Source organism: Chiloscyllium plagiosum, chromosome 16 (genome assembly GCF_004010195.1).
Source record: "Chiloscyllium plagiosum isolate BGI_BamShark_2017 chromosome 16, ASM401019v2, whole genome shotgun sequence".
NCBI classification, from domain to species: domain Eukaryota; kingdom Metazoa; phylum Chordata; class Chondrichthyes; order Orectolobiformes; family Hemiscylliidae; genus Chiloscyllium; species Chiloscyllium plagiosum.
In genome coordinates this window covers 6319724-6338437 of record NC_057725.1, presented here as the reverse complement: position 1 = coordinate 6338437, position 18714 = coordinate 6319724, and the positions used below count along the sequence as shown (strand labels likewise).

Sequence of the window (18714 nt, the reverse complement as noted above, 5' to 3'; positions counted from 1 at the left end):
CCAATACCGTTTTCCAGCACAGACTGAACTGAATTGTCCCCTTTTCCTGAGGAGGTCATGCTGAATTCAAAACGTTAACTGTTTCTCTCTCCACAGATGGTGCCAAATCTGCTGAGTTTCTCCAGCAATCTCTGTGTTTGTTTCAGATTCCCAGTATCTGCAGGATTTCGCTTTTATTAACGGACTGGTCAAGTCCCTTGAGGAGAAAGTGAGGTCTGCAGATGCTGGAGATCAAAGTTGAAACTTTATTGCTGGAACAGCACAGCAGGTCAGGTAGCATCCAGGGAACAGGAGATTCGACGTTTCGGGCACAGGCCCTTCTTCAGGAAAGTCAAGGGCACAGGCCCTTCTTCAGTGGTCAAGTCCCTTGCTCTGACTTATGACAATGCCTGAAAACAGGTTATAACGGACTGACTAACTCAAACAAAATCAATGGGACGGCAAACTGGCATGTGGTCTATAATGAATAGTCACATCCGCCATCATCTTAACCTGAGAAACAGAGTGACATTCAGCTCAAACTTCTGTGCATGTGAGATGGAAAATGACACGAACAAAGGATCTTCCCTGAACCAATAGTTTCACTCTTATTTTTCTCAATGATCACAAAGAAACGTTCTGCTTTCAATCGTCTGATTAACGATCCATTACAAGTGATCCCATCAGGAGAACAAGTTGTGAGAAATGATGGTAACAAACACAATGGCAATGTTTACAAAGCATTTAGACAGACGCATGAACAAATGGAAGGTGTCATCAACAGTGCTATCAAGCAACATTTACTCAGCAATAACTTGTTCAGTGACGCCCAGTTTGGGTTCCTCCAGGGCTATTCCTGACCTCATTACAGTTTTGGTTCAAAAATGGACAAAAGTGCTGAATTCTAGAGGGGAGGGGAGAGTGACAGCCTTGACATCAACGCTGCACTTGACCAAGTGTGGCATCAAGGAGCCCGAGCAAAACTGGAACTATTGGGTCTCGGGGGAAAACTCTCCACTGGTTAGAGTCATACCTGACACAGAGGAAGATGGTCCTGATCATCTCAGCTCCAGGACATCTCTGCAGGGTTTCCTAAGGATAGTGTCCTCTGCCCAACCATCTTCAGCTGCTTCCCCCACTGTCAACATCCTGGGAGTTACCATTGATCAGAAGCTCAACTGGACTCACAATATAAATGCAATGGCAACAAGAGCAGGTCAAAGGTGAGTAACTCATCTCCTGAAGCAGCAGTTTATACTGCCTACAAGATGCACTGCTATATAAACCTCTAGAAGGTTCCTCAGCCTCCGACCCTCCGACCCTAATCTGCCTGGCAGATTTTTTAAAAACATACTTGAATTCTACCATACTTATTTGTATAAAACAAACGGTGAAATGGATTGATTCCCAATATAAATCTGCAATTCTCCAGAGAAACAATCAGTCTTTCAGACCTTTCCTCAAAATTCAGAGCTCTAAACTGAGTTTTGGCCACCCCATTCTTCAATTTCTCCAAAGCCGTGATATATTTCACTCCCTGGGGGGATTAACATTGGATGCAGTCCTCCAATTACTGATATGTTTAAGTGTTAGAGAGCATACCATCATACTTACATACCATATAGCACCAGCAATACCCTTACATTGACAGTCTCTCTACATCACATGATCTAACAAATTATTCACGGCTACCATCTCTTAGTCTCTCATAATATGTTACATGTAAAAAATTGGTGCCATGTGCCAGAAGTTGAAAAGGTATTTCTCATGTTATCACTTAATAAAACTGGTCCACACTCTTACATTTAGTCTGATTTATTTATACCATGCATATTTTTGAGTCATTTGCAAATTTAAGAAATCGTACATATACCTTCACATTAGGAAAAATTAAAAATGGCACTATAGCCACCACGGATGTAGTTATGATCAGAATTCAGACAAATCCATTTGTATTTATGACAACACAAAATCAATAATTGATCAGTGAAAGATACCTTGTCCAGTTGAGTCACATTATGTAATTTTTATCCGATGTCTTCCTGCACAGTAATTTAATAAGTCTACTGCAGAATCAAGGTACTTAGCATTAAACTGAGTACCATCAACAACAATACTTGTAATTCGATCAGATTTGCAATGCACTTTTCCTGAGGCCATGCTGGGAATTCCCAATAATTGCTGAACACTCCAAATGATCATAAATCACACTCCATTTACTGCATTTCAGCAGCTTCTGTCAAAACCTATTGCTGGGCTTGTGCGCCAATAAGTCACAGTAATTCCCCATAATTACTGGGAGTTCACAAACTTCCTGCAAATCCACCAGAAGCAGCAGAGGCCTCAATAAATTACCGATAAAGTGACTCAGTCCCCTTTAACATCCTATGGTAAATGGAATTGAGTTCAATTGTATTATTCACTTTAAGTGCTTTAACCTCTGTTAAAGCAATTTTAACTCCATACCCATTCATATGGAAAGACTGATGTAAAAGTGCTGATTCAGCTAATCAACCCTATTTCACTCTCATCCCCAGCCTTACTCAAGTATGGACTTCAATTATTTCTCTCGAAGCAGCAAGGAAAGGGGGTGTCAAATAAATATCATGAAAAGAAGATTTAAACGAGGCAAGAGAGACATACTTTAAGGTAAACAGGAGATAGTGAAGAAATGGAAATGAAAATCAGAGTTGAAGATAATTACTTATATACAAACATTGAAAGTATTTGCAGTAGCCAGAAAAAAATGGACTGTTAAAGTGTTCTTTTTATGTTTCAGATGAATTTTGCCTTTAGCAAATGTGAGATTAGGAACTGAATATTTACCATTTGCAACTTTTCAGTAGCAATAATAAAACTGGGTGTCTATTGGGAAAGGAATGTATTACAAGGTGGAGAGAGCAAGAGGAGGGTATTTCTTTAACCCAAGACAGTATGACCTGCTGATCAGTGTTATTCTGCTCACTTTGATTCTATGGAAACTGGGAGGCTTAATATCAGGCAGAAAAAAACAAAACCCTCAGTGATGGTCGTGTTCAGGATCCATCCACACAGCAAAAAATTGGCATTATATTGTAGATTAATCAGTACTGCGAAAGCAATTGAAGATGAAACATTTGATTTGATTTGATTTATTGTAGTCACATGTACGTAGGTACAGTGAAAAGTTTTGGTTTGTGAGCAGTACAGGCAGGTCTTCGCAAACAAAGGCATAGAGATCATAGGGTGCTCAGACAGAGTGAGGCATACAATATCATAGCTGCACAGGAGGTGCACAAAGCAAGACCAACATTATTTGAAATTAGAGAGGTCCATTCGGCAGTTTAATAACAGCAGGAAGAAGCTGTTCTTGAACCTGCTGGTGCGTGTGTTCAGGCTTATGTATCATCTGTCTAATGGAGGAGGTTATAGCAGAGCCTCTACAATCGGGGAGGGAGGGGTCTTTAAAAATGTTGGCAGCCTTTCCACAGCAACACGAATTGTTGATGGAGTCCATTGATGGGAGTTTGGCTTCTGTGATGGTCTGGGCTGTGCCCATATAAACAGCCTTTCACTGCTATTCATTAAAGCCCAGCTAATCTGATTATGTTTGAAATTCCACATTCCCATCTCCACCTGATTATCTTTGATTCCATTGGTGAGCAAAAATCTATCTACCTCTACCTTAAAAACAATATAGAAAGGCTCACAATAGTAGTATGGCTGTAAATATTATGCAGTGTAATGGCAGTCAAGGCGGTGAACCCCTCTGTTAGTTAAACCAAACACCTGGAAAAGCTCACCTCGTCTCGTAATCTATTAAAATGAGTGTCAGAGAGCTACCAAATCCCACTATTTAAAGAAAATAATATCAATTTATTCCTCAACTTGAAAAGTGAACATTAAACAACAACTATTCACAACGTTAAGCCTCCTTTCTCTTAGCTGCTTATTATCTGCTTCCAACTCTATAACATTATATTGTTCCACTAAAAACATATATTAAAATTAGATCAACTTAATTTCAAAACTATACAGTGACTATTGTCTGTCTTCTTCCACCTGAAGATCTCCCTGGGTCATCTTCTTTCTTTTTTACTATGAATATGTTTCATACGAAAAAGGTATCTTTGATAGAGTGTTTTTGAATGGCAGTCTTTCTCGATGGCAGTTACTCTCTGTCTGTTTTCGGATCGGATCGTCTCATTAGTTTGATGTTGGCAAAAACAATAAATTTGAGCTTGATTAGATTTTAGTATCCTGGTGCATAAATTAACTGATTGGTTAGATTCAAGTTGTTGTCAAAACAGCAACCAACTCAGGTATCTATTTCACAGCCAAATGTAAGATATTTTCAATTTTCAAGTACACTCTGGGACTGCTAGCTAGTCATATAACAGGTGCTAGTAAGCTCTTAATGCAAAACATCATTCACTCTCTCTTAAAGGTACAGTACACGCCTTTAACTTCACAACAGTAAAGTGACTGAAATAGACCAGAGAAATAATTCCACATGTGACAAGTAAGGATTATATGAGTTGAGAACTGTGTACACTATCAGGGCAAGTAAGAAATCAAGATGTAGGTAAGCTCTTCAGAAATGTCGACCATAATTATTTCTTTATTTATGGCAAGTGGGCTTCAATGGTTGGGACAATATTTATTGCCCATCCATAAGTGCCCTTGAGAAGGTGGTAAAGAGATATCTCTTGAACCACTGGCCCATGTGCTGTAAGTAGACCTTCACTGGTGTCAGGGAGGAAATTCCAAGAATTTTGTTTTCAATGACACAGAAGGAAGGGTGATGGCGTGCCAATTCGGGATGGTAACTGGCTTGGAGGAGGAACTTACAGGTGGTGATGTTCCCAAGCCAGTCCTGTCATATATATTTGGAAAATAGAGAAAAGTAGTTCAACATCATGGAACTGGACTGTGGAATGAAAGGGGAATTGACCCAGTTCAAACAGAAGAGGAAAAAAAAGCCGATCACATAGCAGATTGACAGTGAAAATATGGAAAAGAAGTGATGGATGAGGAACAGGGGAAACATACTCTAATTCGGAATCAATTAGGTGTTTTTGCTCATGTTTGACATGAGCAGATATAGTCCAGGGTAGAGAAGGGTTGAAGACATTTGAGAGACATGGATCAGCCCAGTCAATGGTAAGACCATTTGATATGCTGATAGCTGAAATGAAGAAGGGTGGGAGGAAGTTTACCTGGTGTACATAAACACTGACACAGGCCACCCCACTGATTGTAGTGCTGTATACTTGATATCATTGCAAATTGGGAAAGCAGAGAAAACATCAGCGGCAAACCAATTCCATCTTGCAGAGTGTGCCTCATGGACACACTCTGTGTGAAATGGTGTGTTTCAGGAGCCTCTTTCTGTGCTGGCAGCATCTGCTGAAGACAATGGGTTGCAGAGGGACATAATTTGCTAGAGTCTGGTTATTCTGGGCTCTCTTCTCAGCCAATCATGCTTCTCCTTCTGCTCACCTCTCCCAACGCCCTTCCAAACAGTCAGCCTGCAGTGTCATGGCCATCAGTGACTGGCGAAAAGTGTGAACCTGGAAAAGTACAGTAGGTCAAGTAGCATCCGCGGAGCAGGAAAATCGATGTTTCGGGCATAAACTTGTCATCAGGAATGTCATCAGAAACATCGATTCTCCTGCTCCGTGGAGGCTGCCTGACCTGCTGTGCTTTTCCAGCATCACACTCTTCGACGCTGATCTCCAGCATCTGCAGTCCTCACCTTCTTGTGTCCCAGTTGTAAAAACTCAAAGTCCACCATCTTCATATCTCACAACTGTATCCTTGCAATGAAGGCATGGACACCTTAAAGGTCATGGTCCAATGACCAGTTCATACACAAATTATCTTTGGTTAAGTGGCCTTCATCCGCCTGATGAATATAACAAACCAGTGCAGTTGTCACTGGTTTTGCAATGAGTGTTTTTATCAAAAGTTCACGCACAGGATGTGTGCATCATTGGCTGTTCCAGCATTTATTGCCTGTCCCTGATCGACCTTTCGAAAGTGCCTTCTTGAACTGCTGCAGTCCATTTTATGTAAGTAAATCCACAATGCCATTACAGAGGGAATTCCAGGATTATAACCCAGTGAAACTGAGGAATGGTGATGTGTTTCCAACTCAGGATGGTGAGTTGCTTGGAAGGGAACTTGGACATTGCGCTGTTTCTATTCATCTCCTGTGTTTGTCTGTCTAGATGGTAGTGGTCATGGCTTTGGAAGGTGCTGTCTAAGGATCCTTGATGAATTTCTGCAGTGCATGTTGTTGATGATAGACGCTGCTGCCGTTGAGAATCAATAGTGGAGAGGATGAATATCTGTGGAAATGTTGCCATTAAAGTGGGCTACCTCCCCTGGATGGTGAACAACTTCTTGAGTGTTGTCAGAGCTGTATTCTTCCAGGCAAGTGTGGAGAATTCCATCACAATCAAACTCTGCAAAAGGAAAATCTGCTCATTTGCTGCTGCTGTTGCTGCTCAGTATAGAACACTAGTGTGGCACTGACTGTGTTGATCATGGTCTGATGAGGACTTGGCATATCTATGCCTTGCACCTCAGATACGTAAAGCTGAACAGCTTTCCAATAAGTAAACAGTTCCCCTCTTTAGATGAAGTAAAGGGAGATGACAGCAGCAAAGAACAGGATATTGAATCATACAGAACAGGACAGGCCCTTCAGCCCATCCAGTCTGAACTGCCAAACCTACATTAAAACGACTCTAATCTCATGTTCTGGCACTTGGCCCATAGCCTTGAATGTTGAAATACTTCAAGTGTTCATCCAACATTCAAATTTTTTTTAAAGGTTGTGAGGTCTCCTGCCTCAACTCCCTTCCCAGTGCATTCCAGACCCCGACCCTCTGGGTAAAAAGTATTTTTCTTAAATTTCCCACTTAACCTTTATACCTGCTCTGCAGCTTAAAATTATGCCCTTTTAAAGTTATTGACTGTTCAACTAAGGAATACAACTGTTTTTGATTCACCCTGTCCATGCCCCTCACAATATTACACACCTCAATCTGGTCCTCCCTCAACCTTCTCTGCTCCAGAGAAAACAACCAAACCTTACCCAACCTCCCTTCACAGCTGCAATGTTTCATCCCAAGAAACATCCTGGTGAATCTCCTCTGCACCCTCTCCAGTGCAATTACATCCTTCCTATGGTGTGGTGACCAGAATTGCTCACAATACTCCCGCTGTGGTCTCTTTGAAGTTCTGCACAGCTCCAAATAATCACGCTGCTCTCATAATCTGTCAAGGTTGTCAGAGACAGAACACAGTCTTGCTTGACTTTACTGTAGAGCCCAAAGGATTCTGATGTGGTCCCGAACCTTATCCATCACCTTGTCACAGAAAACGATCATATTGTCTTTCTACTCAAGCTGCTCACTTGCAGAAAAGGTAAAAGGATTGTGGGGTTGAGGCAGAGCAAAGTATAAAACCAAGAAAATTAATTGGTTAAGACATAATTGGATCCCATTTGCTGATCTGATTAATGGAAGGAACACGCGTAAAGACTTAATGGCTAGGATTCAATCTGAAGGAGGCTTAGACTGTAGCACAGAAGGAATAGAAACAGAAGGCGGCCATTTGGCCTCTGGAGTCAGCTGTGCCATTGAATAGGGTCATGGTTGATCCTATAAAACATTGCACAAAGACAAGTCTGAATATTTTCTTCATGATGAGAGAACAGGAACAGCGATAGAACAAAGGGATGTACACCGTCTGAAAAGTACAAACGCAAGGGTACAATAAAGTAAATCAAGAAAGCTGATGAAATGTTAACTTTTGTTATTTTTAGCAACTTGGAATATAAAGGAAACAGAGTCAGGTTTCAGTTGTAAAGAACTCTGGCAGTCAGCACCTACAGGGTTGTAGTCGAAAAGTGTGGCACTGGGAAAGCACAGCAGGTCAGGCAGCATCCAAGGAGCAAGATAGTCAACATTTCTCGCTTTCTCCTACAGGACTGTATTCAGTCAATGACAGAATATCATCAGTATTGAGCCTTAGAACAGGCAGAATGTTATTAAATCATCGCGACAAGCAGCTTAGCGGAGGCCATTTGGCCCATCCAGTCTATGCCATTCTAAAACCAGCTATCCAGCTATCCCACAGTCCAATTCTTGGTTCATACTCTGGTGTGTTCATATCAGGGACTTTTTTTTTTATTCATCCACAGGATGAGGGCTTCACTGACCAGACAGCATTTATTGTCCATCCCTAATTGCCCAGAGGGCAGTTCAGAATCAATCACACTGCTGTGGGTCTGGAGTCACATACAGGCTAGAGCAGATGAGGATGGCAGTTTCCTTCCCTCAAGGACATTAATGAACGAGATGGGCTTTTCCTGACAATCAATTCCTGGTCCTCATTAGATTGGTAATTCCAGATGTTTATTGAATTCAAATTCCACCATCTGCCATAGCGGGATTCGAACTCAGGTCCCCAGAATGTTATCTGTCCAGTAATAATACACGAGGCCATTATCTCCATTACCATTATTAAATGGTAAAAGGCTTTCTTCCACCACGACCCTTCCAATCAGTAAGTACAGATCCCATCAGTGTCTGGGTGACAACCCTCAGCTCCCCTCAAATTCTTTCTGAAAGTATTGTAAATCTGGAGCTTCAGAGGCTGAGGGGTGACCTTACAGAGATTTATAAAATCATGAGGGACATGGGTAGGGTAAATAGACAAGGTATTTTCCCTGGGGTGGGGGAGTCCAGAATGAGATAGCATAGGTTTATGGTGTGGGGAAAAATGTAAAAGGGACCTAAGGGGCAACTTTTTCATTCAAGTGATGCCTGTATTGAATGAGCTGTCAGATGAAGTGGTGGAGGCTGGTACAATTACAATATTTAACAGGCATGTGCATGGGTATATGAATGGGAAGGGATTACAGCGATATGGGCCTAGTGCTGGCAAATGGGACAAGATTAATTTAGGCTATCTGATCAGCACGGACCAGTTGGCCCAAAGGCTCTGCTGCCATGTTGTATATTTCTATGACTGTACGACTCTATGATAGATCTAAACTCTGCAGCCCTGTTATATCCAGTCCAGAATTAAACAACTCACTGAAGAAGGAGGCTCTACAAACGTCCCCTTTCTCAATCATGGAAAAACCCAACACATCACTGGAAGCATTCACAGCAATCTTCAGCCATAAATACTAAGTGGATGATCCATCTCAGCCTCCTTCAGTAGTCCCCAGCATTACAGATATCAATCTTCAGCCAATTTGATTCACTCCATGTGATGTCAAAAAACAGTTAGTTCCACTGGATAATGAACGGCTATGGGCCCTGACAAGATTCTGGCAATAGTATTGCAGACTTGTGCTCCAGAATTTTCTGTTTCCCTAACCAAGCTCTTCCAGTACAGTTATAACCTGGCATCTACTCACCATTGTGGAAAATTGCCTAGTTATGTCCTAGTCACAAAAAACAGGCAAAATTACTGCTCCATCAGTCTACTCGTGATCATCAGTAAAGTGGTAGAAGGTGTCATCAATAGTGCTATCAAGCAGCACCTGCTCAACAAAAGGACAAGGCTAGGAATTGTGCAGCAAGTAACTAACTTCCTGACTCCTTAAAGTCTGTCCACCATCTACAAGGCACAAGTCAGGAGTGTGATGAAACTTACCTAGATGGGTGAACTCCAACAACACTCAAGAAGCTTGACACCATCCAGGGTAAAACAGCCCACTTGATTTTCACTGCATCCACAAAGATTCACTCACCCCACCACCAACACTCAGTCACAGCAGCATCCATAAGGTGCACTCCATAGACAGCCCCTTCCAAACACATGACCACTTCCATCTCGAAGGGCAACGGCTGCAGGTACATGGGAACGTTACCCCCTGCAAGCTCCCCTCCAAGCCACTCGCCATCCTGAAATACTTCATCATTCCTTCACTGCTGTTAAATCAAAATCCTAGAATTCCCTCCATAATGGCATTGTGGGCCAATCAAAGGCAGGAGATGTAGTGGTTCAAGAAGCTCACCACCACCTTCTCCAGGGCAACTAGGAACAGGCAATAAATGCTGGTCCAGCCAGCGATGCCAACATCCCAATAGTGAAAACAACAAAGGTCTGAGTCTGCTTGTGCTTCTCGATAAATGACACAGTGCTCTTTAGCAATAGCAGTGTTTTTGGTTTTGCAAGTTTCTGTGATTTCCTGCTCCCACTTAACCACACTCTGTGGAGAGCATCGCTGACCCAGGGAGTATATTGCTTTAAATCCAAAAGCACATTTGCATATCTACTGAATCCAGCTGCCTCCTTAGTCAGCACATGGACTGGTTATAGGGGCCACTTACACCAAGGCAACAAGGCAACAGAACTGGCCCACTCAAAGCACAATTTTGAGATATGGATTCTTTAGTGTAGAATGAGACAAGAAAAAAAACCTTGTTGCTCACATGGAACTGGCCCTGTTTTCACCTGAACAATGTTGGTTAGTGCTTTGAAGAACTCCAAACCCATACACCCTGCCTCAGACTGACCTCTTATTCCTGGAACAGCTTGACAGAAATAAAATATGAACTTGAAACTCCCTCATTCAGTCCCTGTAGGCAGATATGAAAGCAAATAAGGGATTAATTTGCTGGATCTGATAGCTGGTGAGTCCGGCAGTGCCTATTCTGATCTCTTTTCAACATGATGAGATTGCAGAAAATTACTTCCTCCTGTGACAATGCTGCTCCTTTAACAAGGTGATGCTGTCCTTGGTATATATTTTTGCCAGAGAGGTCATAAAAAGTCTGGGGTTGAAGGGTGTCAGGGCTAATTTGATTATCGGTAACAAATGCTCAGGTAAAAGAATTGAGTTTTTTTTAAAAAACACTCTTACAATGAGAGGGGAGTGGCCAGTTCTCCCAGCTCAGCTTTTCTCTGGTTTGGTTTGGTTTGGTTTTTAGCAGTAGCTCAAAAAAGTTGCTAGACCCAAAAGTAGCAGGTCCAAGCTGGTACTCTCTCATTGACATCTCTTCTGTAAGAACCTGTGTTTGATTTTAACTTTTGTGCCAAGGCATGTTTATGGGGATTGTTGCAAGTATTGGGAACAGCATCATTAAGTTGGGATGATCTCGTTGGGTTTCAGATAAGTTAAGTTATTCTGTATTCTGTTCTCTTTTGTCAGTGTTTCATTCAGTAATTTTGAAAATAGATTTTGATTTTTTTTTAGAAACTAAGTGGTTTGACCAGCTGAAACCCTCCTGGAATATCCATGTTACACCAACTTAAAACAACACACAAAGTTAGGTTCTGGGCTACCTTCCTGAAATGTTTTGAGGGGTCTGGCCTGGTCCATAACACTCCTGATGGCAGCTTCCCATTTTTAAACATCTCAGTGTAACCACTGTGCCTTGGCTGGATCTCTTGTCAACTGTGTGAAGGGTATGATTAAAACTCCTCAGTCTGTATCTACCCAGAATATGCACTTGTGTTGAAACATCATGGTCAGTTCCATAATATGCTTAGCTTGCATTTGTTTTGTGTGAAATATTCAGACACACAAGCAAGGAATAAGAGGAGGCCACTCTGCCCTTCAATCCTGCTCCACCATTCAATAAGTTCTTGGCTGGTCTGATTTTAACCTCCACTCTCTTGATAATCTTTCATTGAGGTGCTCCTGTTTTGATAATAAATCGAATTGAAATGCAAACCACAATTTTGGAAGAAACAGCAACAAAATGCAACTGTGTGACTGGGAACTATATTTGATAGAATGCCGAGGGACAGTGTATGTTATAATCCTTGTCTATGGAGAAAGTGAGGACTGCAGATGCTGGAGATCAGAGTCGAGACTGTGGTGCTGGAAACTCACAGCAGGTCAGGCAGCATCTGAGAAGCAGTAGAATTGATGTTATGGGCAAAAGCCCTGCATCAGAATTCTCCTGCTCCTTCGATGCTGCCTGACCTGCTGTGCTTTTCCAGCACTACACTCACAACTTCCTTGTCTTATAGACCTATTCTTTTGACAGGTTATGGACCAGATGTTATGGACCAGATCAAACTTCCTCAAATGTTCAGAAGATAATCTAGACCCAACCTTTTCTTATTTTAAAGGTAAATTTAAGATATTGCATTCCAGATGTAATTTGATTGGTCAAACCACCAAATTTCAAACAAAAATACCTTATTCATCCATTATAGTTAAATACAACAAAAGAAACAAGGAATTGGAATAACTTAACTCAACTAGAAAACTTAACATAATAATAGATGCAGTAACTATTACTAATTAGCTGTTCCAATATACTAACATCCCATAAACGTACCTTCAGCAAACGGCTTTATTCAGAAAACAGATTGTCTTACATACAACTCCAACAGCAGGAAGACAATCCCCAGCTTTTAGTTTTAACTGAGAGAGCAAGAAAAGCTTCTACTTCTTCAAGACCCCAACAGCAACTGCTGACAATTAAAAATGAAAATTCCTGGTTCTGTGGGACCATGAGCCCACCCGTTCAGGCTGCTTCTTTTGTTCCAACATTTTTTAAAAACTCAAAGGCCACACAAGCTGTTTATTCTTATGTCTCTGATGGATAGCTCATGACCTCTGCCTTAAAACCTCTCTTCAAACAAAACACAGGACAAAATAACCTTTTAAAGCCATAGTATTGTCACCCTAGAAACTTGCAAATCATTGAAACAGTTAGAATACCTTGCTGGTTTAAGAAACAGCATGATACAATACATGCAGAGAAGGTAGCTTCAAAACAGGCATTGAACACAAAATTCATTCTGACTCCTGAAGCTGTTTTAAGTAATTTCCTTTGGAGGAGGACTCGTCGCAGTGAACATTCAACACACATTATGCTGCTACATCTAATCGTATTGTTATGCTGTTCTTTGTTGAATAAATATCTTGTTATGACCAGCTGAGAAATGGTAAGTTGAAACCCTCTTTTCATTTTCCCCTCAGTCACAACAAACAGCTTCTTTTCTTTTTAGCGCACAGATATCCCAAAAAAATGACATCCTCCACAATTAAGATGAATTGCTCGACAAAATTAAGAAGTCAGCTTCAAAGTTTTTTTGAGAGAAAGGAAGATGAATTTTACTGCCTGTTAAAACTGAAAACAAAAATAAAATGCAAAATCAAACACACACGCACTCTGGCAAGTAAAAATTTTTTAAAGAGAGTGCATTGTCCAGGCAGGACGAACAAAGGTTACACAGTTTTAAAGTCCTCAGGATCCTTGAAATGTTACTCAATCTGACTTGCCTAGTTTTGTTCAATGTTCCCTAATGTCTTCACCAAATGAAAATCTTTCAATCTCAGGTTTCAAAATTTCAATTGACCTGGCATCACAGCTTTTGGTTGTGGATGTTCTGGATTTCCACTGCCCTTTGTGTGGAAAAACTGCTTCCTGATTTCAATTGTAAATAGCCTGTTTCTCATTTTTTATTTTTCCTATGTTAAGATTGTATCCTTTTGCTGGACTCCCTCACCAGACGGATTCATTTCTCTCTATCTGTTCTGAACTGGATGTGACAGAACTGCAGAGCTCAGATCTATCCATTGGTTGTGGGATTACTTTGCTCTGCCTATTGCTTGCTGTTTATACTGTTTGGTACGCAAGTAGTCCTGTTTGTCAGCTTCAGCAGGTTGACACCTCATTTTCAGGTGCCTGGCACTTCTCCTGGCATGCCCTCCTGCACTCTGCATTGAACCAGGGTTGATCCCCTGGCTTGGTGGTAATGGTTGAGTGGGGGATTTGCCAGGCCATGAGGTTACAGATTATATTACAGTACAATTCTGCTGCTGTTGGTGGCCCACAGTGCCTCAGGGATGCCAGGTTGCTCGCTCTGTTTGAAGTCTGTCTCAGTTAGCACAGTGATAGTGCCATACAACACAAAGGGGGGGTGGGTGTTCTCAGTGTGAAGGCAGGACTTTGTCTCCACAAGGACGATGTAGTGGTCACTTTTACTCATGATTAGGAGATGCCGATGTTGGACTGGGGTGTACAAAGTTAAAAATCACACAACACCAGGTTATAGTCCAACAGGTTTAACTAAAAGCACTAGCTTTCGGAGCACCGCTCCTTCATCGGGTGGTTGTGGGGGACACAATTGTAAGACACAGAATTTATAGCAAAAGTTTACAGTGTGATGTAACTGAAATTATACATTGAAAAATACCTTGATTATTTGTTAAGTCTCATCTGTCAGAATGACCATGATAGTTTCACTTCTTTCATATGGAAATCACAAAACCTTTTTAAAAAGTTTCATTCTCAGGTTAACTGTAACAATTGGTGTCAGCCAGATAGGATGTTGAAGGTGTTGGCCCCCTGTGTTCTGTTGTCTGTGCCACAATGTTAGACTGATTCCAGTTATGGTTCATTGAATTTAAATTCCACCATCTGCTGTGGCAGCATTTGATCCCATACCGCTAGGGCATCAGCTCCCGAATAGAAGGACAGAAAAATGATTCCTGTGTGTTGGCAGCTTTTATGAAAGAATTGGTGCTGGAGGGAGACAAAATGCATAACAATTCTGAATGGGTAGAGAGACCTGGGTGTATTGGGCACAGATCATTGTAGGTGACAGGAAAGGTTGAAAGAGCTGTTAATAAAGCATTTACTAATTTTGGACACAGAGTGCAAGAGGTTGATGCTGACTTCGTGCAAGACAATTGTTAGACCTCAGCTGGAATAACGTGCACAATTGTGAGCATCACATTTCTAGCTATGAAGAAAGGTTGAGTAGGTTGGGTTTATTTTCATTCGAGAAAAGGAAATTGAGGGGGGACCTGATTGAGGTTTATAAAATCATAAAGGGTATAGATTGGGTGGATACAGACAAGCTTTTTCCCAGGGTGAAGGATTCAATAACAAGAGGTCACGTTTTCAAGGTGAGAGGTGGAAAGTTTAAGAGGGATACACGCAACAAGTACTTCACACGAGGGTGGTGGGTGTTTGGAACACGTTGCCAGCAGAGGTAGTAGAGGCAAGCACGGTAGATTCATTTAAGATGCGTCTGAATAAATGCATGAGTAGGTGGGGAGCAGAGGGATACAGATGCTTGGGAATTGACCGACAGGTTTAGACAGTACATTTGGATCAGCTCAGGCTTGGAGGGCCGAACGGCCTGTTCCTGGGCTGTAAATTTTCTTTGTTCTTGTTCTTTCTTTGTTCTTACAGGAAAAATGTCCATGCACTGAGGAGAGTGCAGAAGGGATTTATAAGGATGTTTCCAGGAATGAGGAACTTAATTACAAGGATAAATTGAAGAAATCAGGACTGTTCTCCTTGGAGAGAAGAAGGCTGAAAAGAGATTTTTTTCAAGGCTCTCAAAGTCATGTGGGCTAGACAGAGTAGATAGAGAGAATTTGTTCCTGATCATCAAAGGAATGAGAGAGAGAGAGACAGCATCAATCTAAAGGGTATGAGGAAAAGACACTTGGAAATGATGCTGTTTAAACAGTCAGTCCAGGCACAGTGGGCTAAATGACTTCCTTCTGCATGAGATTCTGAGAATTGCCACCAAAGAACTAGTGCCATCTGTAAGCTATTGTTAAAGCAGTGTTTGGGAAAATAAGCAATTCTTTTTTAGAAAAATAACTATTAACCTTCAGATGAAAAGTTGAAAATGGCTCTCTCAATATTAGAAGCAGTAGTCTCTTGTCCATTGGTTGGAAGGATTGAGATGAGAGATTGATGCAGTGTAAACTACCTGCTCCTAGAAATATGGTGTATCAACCATTGCTCAGAAATCAGAGAGCAATCCTTATCAGGTTGTTCTTGGCAGGGAGCTGACTTCTTCAGATGGAAGATGGACCACAAGCAATCGAGGGAACACACAGGGAAGGGTTTCCTGATACTTTGACTGGAAAGCAGGGTGTTGACTTTATAATATTAATGAGAACAATACATTCATTGTCAACTGCCTGTTCCTCCTCTGTAATCAGTGCACTGTCCTCAATTATCACATTAGAATGGAAGAAATGGGAGATGGAGTGGAGAATGCAATTCTCTAGTCTGATATCATGAGTTGTATACACTTCTTTGTCAATTTAGCTGAAGCATCACATCCAAACTGCAACTTCTTAATAAACTTAAGAAACTATTCTAAACACTCCTTACAAATGGCCAACTCCCGATATTTAGTTATGTAGTAATACGCTTCCAAGGTCTAATACTAGGAATGAACTTTACCCTGTCAAATAGGGTTCCTGTTGTTTGCTGGAGAGTTGGCTGATCTACTAAACATCACTGGTGATTTCTTTTAGGGGTCTGATGACAAAGTTTCAGTACAGGTCGTTCTCTGAGAATACACTGTTATGATGGTCATAGAGTCATAGAGTCAGAGAGATGTACAGCATGGAAACAGATCCATCGGTTCAACCGGTCCGTGCCGACCAGATATCCCAACCCAATCTAGTCCCACCTGCCAGCACCCGGCCCATATCCCTCCAAACCCTTTCTATTCATATATCCATCCAAATGCCTCTTAAATGCCGCAATTTTACCAGTCTCCACCACATCCTCTGGCAGCTCATTCCATACATGTACCACCCTCTACGTGAAAACGTTGCCCCATAGGTCTCTTTTATATCTTTCTCCTCTCACCCTAAACCTATGCCCTCTAGTTCTGGACTGCCCAATCCCAGTGAAAAGACTTTGCCTATTTACCCTATCCATGCCCCTCATAATTTTGTAAACCTCTATAAGGTCACCCCTCAGCCTTCGACGCTCCAGAGAAAACAGCCCCAGCCTGTTCAGCCTCTCCCTATAGCCTAAATCCTCCAACCCTGGCAACATCCTTGTAAATCTTTTCTGAATCCTGTCAAGTTTCACAACATCTTTCCGATAGGAAGGAGACCAGAATTGCACGCAATATTCCAACAGTGGCCTAACCAATGTCCTGTAGAACTGCAACATGACCTCCCAACTCCTGTACTCAACACTCTGACCAATAAAGGAAAGCATACCAAATGCCTTCTTCACTATCCTAGCTACCTCCAACTCCATTTTCAAGGAGCTATGAACCTGCACTCCAAGGTCTCTTTGTTCAGCAACACACCCTAGGACCTTACCATTAAGTGTATAAGTCTTGCTAAGATTCGCTTTCCCAAAATGCAGCATCTCACATTTATATGAATTAAACTCCATCTGTCACTTCACAGCCCATTGGCCCATCTGGTCAAGATCCTGTTGTAATCTGAGTTTACCCTTTTCGCTGTCCACTCCATCTCCAAATTTGGTGTCATCTGCAAACTTACTAACCGTACCTCTTATGTTCGCATTCAAATCATTTATGTAAATGACAAAAAGTAGAGGACCCAGCACCGATCCGTGTGGCACTCCACTGGTCATAGGCCTCCAGTCTGACAATCAACCCTCCACCACCACCCTCTGTCTTCTACCTTTGAGCCAGTTCTGTATCCAAATGGCTAGTTCTCCCTGTATTCCGTAAGATCTAACCTTGCTAATCAGTCTCCCAGGGGGCAACTTGTCGAACACCTTACTGAAGTCCATATAGATCACATCTACCGTTCTGCCCTCATCAAACCTCTTTGTCACTTTCTCAAAAACTCAATCAAGTTTGTGAGACATGATTTCCCACGCACAAAGCCATGTTGACTATCCCTAATCAGTCCTTGCCTTTCCAAATACATATACATCCTGTCCCTCAGGATTCCCTCCAACAACTTGCCCACAACTGGCGTCAGGCTCACTGGTCTATAGTTCCCTGGCTTGTCCTTACCACCCTTCTTAAACAGTGGCACCACATTAGCCAACCTCCAGTCTTCCAGCACCTCACCTGTGACTATCGATTATAAAAATATCTCAGCAAGAGGCCCAGCAATCACTTCTCTAGCTTCCCGCAGAGTTTTAGGGTACACCTGATCACTTCCTGGGGATTTACCCACCTTTATGCATTTCAAGACATCCAGCACTTCCTCCTCTGTAATCTGGACATTTTGCCAGATGTCACCATCCATTTCTCTACAGTCTATATCTTCCATATCCTTTTCCACAGTAAATACTGATGCAAAATACTCATTTAGTATCTCCCTCATTTTCTGTGGATCCACACGAAGGCCGCCTTGCTGATCTTTGAGGGGCCCTATTCTCTCCTTAGTTACCCTTTTGTCCTTAATGTATTTGTAAAAACTCTTTAGATTTTCCCTAATTCTATTTGCCAAAGCTATCTCATGTCCCCATTTTTCCCTCCTGATTTCCCTCTTAAGTACACTCCTACTTCCTTTATACTCTTCTCAGGATTCATTCGATCTATCCTGTCTATACCTGACATATGCTTCCTTCTTTTTCTTAACCAAACCCTCAATTTCTTTAGTCATCCAGCATTCCCTATAGTTACCAGCCTTCCCTTTCACCCTGACAGGAATATACTTTCTCTGGATTCTTGTTATCTCATTTATGAAGGCTTCCCATTTTCCAGCCGTCCCTTTACCTGCGAACATCTGCCTCCAATCAGCTTTCGAAAGTTCTTGCCTAATACCATCAAAATTGGCCTTTCTCCAATTTAGAACTTCAACTTTTAGATCTGGTCTATCCTTTCCCATTACTATTTTAAAACGAATAGAATTATGGTCGCTGACCCCAAAGTGCTCCCCCACTGACACCTCAGTCACCTGCCCTGCCTTATTTCCCAAGTGTAGGTCAAGTTTTGCTCCTCTAGTAGGTACATCCACATACTGAATCAGAAAATTGTCTTGTACACACTTAAGAAATTCCT

At 41.8% G+C, this 18714-nt stretch overlaps 1 protein-coding gene across 5 annotated transcripts in view; it reads right to left on the bottom strand.

Moving 5' to 3' along the window:
• Positions 1-18714, bottom strand: part of LOC122557625 (protein kinase C-binding protein NELL1-like) — a 954605-nt gene that overhangs the window by 603281 nt on the left and 332610 nt on the right. The window lies entirely within an intron of this gene.